At 44.0% G+C, this 3,246-nt stretch overlaps 1 long non-coding RNA gene and 1 pseudogene across 1 annotated transcript; both read right to left on the reverse strand.

The window, feature by feature from the left end:
* Positions 1 to 1,382: 1,382 nt before the first annotated feature.
* LOC107195537 lies at positions 1,383 to 3,240 on the reverse strand. Its single transcript, XR_001516723.1, has 3 exons — positions 3,103 to 3,240; positions 2,894 to 2,949; positions 1,383 to 1,532 (listed from the first exon to the last, which is right to left on the reverse strand). It is a non-coding gene; the product is annotated as an uncharacterized LOC107195537 (long non-coding RNA).
* Positions 1,667 to 1,785, reverse strand: LOC112478385 (annotated as a pseudogene).
* Positions 3,241 to 3,246: the final 6 nt, after the last annotated feature.

Below are 3,246 nucleotides of genomic sequence, written 5' to 3' on the forward strand. Positions count from 1 at the left end.
AAGAGATTTTAGTTCTTTGACATGTGGGCCCTTCTACTGGGCAACTGCAGTGGGCTGATTAGTATCCCCTACAAATGTGTGTCCACGTGAAACCTCAGAATGTGATTGTATCTGGAAATAGGGCCTTTGCAGATGCAATTAAGATAATACTGGATTAGGGTGGGCCCTAAAGCCAATGACTGGTGTCCTCATAAGAGGACACAAAGATACAGAGAGGAAGGCCATATGAAGACAGAGGCAGAGACTGGAGTAATGTACCTACAAGTCAAAGAATGCCAAGGGCTCCCAGGAGCCACCGAAAGCTAGAAGAGGCAAGGAAGGCCTATTTCCTAGAGCCTTCATAGGAAGCACGGCCCTACTAACACCTGGGTTTTAGACTTCTGTCCTCCAGAACGGTGAGAATAAATTTCTGTTGTTTTGAGCCAACCAGCTTGTATCACTTTGTTATGGCAGCTCCAGGAAACTAATCAGTCGGCTTACATTTGACCTGGCTTCCTCTGGAGCAAATGAGAGTAAGAAAGGGAGCTGAAGAAAGAAGCCACAGTCTTTCTGTAACCTAATTTTAGACATGACCTCCTTTCATTAGAAGCAAGTCACTAGATCAACCCACAAGCATGGTGAGCGGATTACACAAGATCATGAACACCAAGAGGTGGGCGTCATGGAACACTGTCTTGGAGGCTGCCTAGCACCCACCTCCATAGCAAAAGATGGAAGAAACTTCCCCTTCCTCAGGGCTCTGCTTTCTCCATTCATTGATTCCTTTGACATATATTTATTAAGCACCTGGAGCAGGCTGTGTTGGGAATATGACCAATAATATAGATTTTTTCTCTTGTTGAGATTTAGTCTAGTGGGGAAGAGGACACTAAAGAATAAAAAATGAATATATACAAACTGTGATAAGTACAAAGAAGTAAGTTATAACAGGAATATCTGATTTAGTTTGGGGACAAGGGTTAGGCATCATTTTTCTGATAAAATGGTACTTAGAATGTAGCTGAAGAATGTGTAGAAATTACGGTGTGTGTGTGTGTGGGGGGGTGTTGAGAGGGGAGTGTAAGTTTCTTGTAGAGTGAGCTTGTGCAGATAACAGCCAAAAAATTGATCTGCCAGACTCAGAGCATTTGAGGGCAGGGACCTCATCTCCTCTTCATCTTTGTATCTCTATTATGTAGCACAGTATGCCTGGCACAGAGAAGCACTTGATAAATTCTTGCTGAATCAATGACTGAATAAACGAATCCAAGGCACCTTCTATTTTCTGTCATGTATAATGTCAATTCAAGTCATTTAGAAAATTTCCCCCAAAGTTTACTGCTAGATCACTATTCTTATTGGTGTTAGCATAGACAAAGCTATGATAAGAATACTCAAATACATAAAAGCTCAAAACAGCAGAGGTTTACTTTTTTTTCTCATATAACAGTCTTGGGTGGATGTTTAGGTCCATAGAGGCAGAGGTCTCTTCCACCCAGGAATCTTCCATCTCGAGGCCTTACCTTCTCCGGAACCTGGTTATCATCTTCTAGCTGGCAGAGTAAGAGCACAGAGAAGAACCTGTTGATGGATTGTCTGGACCAAGCCTGGAAACTGTGCACATTTCTTCTGCTTACTTTCCATTGGAAAAAGCAGAGGCATATGGCCGCATTTACGCTTTTTTTTTTGCCTACAGCACCTGGTCTTCCTCGGTGGTCTCCCACCCAAGTACTAACCAGGCTCGACCCTGCTTAGCTTCCAAGATCAGACGAGATTGGGCATGTTCAGAGTGGCATGGCCGTAGACCGCATCTACTTTACGAGGGCTAAAAAATGCACTACGGGGGTATAGCCAACAAAGAGGACAATTATGTCTGCACAATATCCAATTACGTGCTCGACTTATCACTCAAGAACCTCAAATTAACCGAGAGAGACAACATCTCTGGATTCCCCACCCTCGACCTCATCAAGTCCTTCATTCACCATCATCCATCCAGTTGCTTGAGTCAGACACCTGGATGTTATTGATTCATTTCTTATTCTCACCTTCCACACTGAATCCTTTGGGAAGTCTTGTCAACTTTACCGTCAAAACATATCATAAATCTATGCACTGTCTTACTGCCACCTTCTTAGTTCAAGCATCATAATAATCTCTCCTCTGGATTATTCCAATAGCCTCTTAAAAGCTCTCCTTATCTCCATTCTTTTTTGTTTTTCCTTTGTTGTTTCTTTTTTCTTTTTCTTTCCTTGTCTCCATTCTTGCTGGCCCACATTTCATTCTCTATACAGCACAGTGACCTTTTAAAACATAAACTTGGTCACCTCACTCTTTTAATAAATCTTTCCATGGCTTAGAATAAAATCCAAAGTCCTTATCGTGACCTTACCGAGACAGCCCCTGCTCACCTCTCCCTCATTCTGTCTCTCTCCTACTTTCTGCTCCAGCTACGACCTTCCTGCTGCTCCTTGAACACAGTTAGCTTATTTTCACTTAAAGACTTTTGCATTTGCTGCTCCATCTGCCCAGAAATCTCGTCGGATTTCCAATAGACAGCTCCTTCTCATTCCTCTGAGGTCTCAGTTTCCAAATCACCTGGGAAACCATCTCTGATCTAATAGGAAAAAGTCCCCACCTCCAGTTAGTCTCTTAACTCAGCATCCTGTTCACTTTTTTCTTTGCATCTATAAACTCTGTGTTTCTGTTTATTTTCTGCTTCTCTTTCCTCAAAGTAAGATCTGTGAGTAGCTACCATGTCTTGTTCTTTCTGTTTTCTCAGTGTCAAATAGGCCCGGCACATAGTGGTACTCGGTAAATAAGTGAAGGAATGAAGAAACATTCGTGAGGAGATCGGCCAAAAGCTCCTGCAAGGTGCTTTGGTAGGCTGGTGGTACAGTGTAGGAGCACAAACCTGGACCACTTCTCAGCTCTGCGCGAATTCCGCTCTCTGGGCCTCAGTTACCTAATCTGTCAACGGGGAAAAGAACATACTTAACCTTACAGCGCCAAATGCCCACTTTGTAAAGAAAACCCTAACGAAGGAAAAGAGGTTCACGTAAAATTAACTCTCCGTATGTTGAACTACCACAGCTACTATTACACATAATTCTGTTCTCTCACCGCAGGACCCGTCGGGGCCTGTGTCCTCTTCCCCACCGCGAGTCGACATCCCTGACTCCTTTGAGCAGGGTGGTCTTAGCGGCTCGAATCTCCGCGGCACGGGCAGAGAAGCCCAGGGCGGGCGCTCGCGCGGCCCTCGAGTCC

Source organism: Pteropus alecto, unplaced genomic scaffold (assembly GCF_000325575.1).
Source record: "Pteropus alecto unplaced genomic scaffold, ASM32557v1 scaffold213, whole genome shotgun sequence".
Lineage (NCBI taxonomy): Eukaryota > Metazoa > Chordata > Mammalia > Chiroptera > Pteropodidae > Pteropus > Pteropus alecto.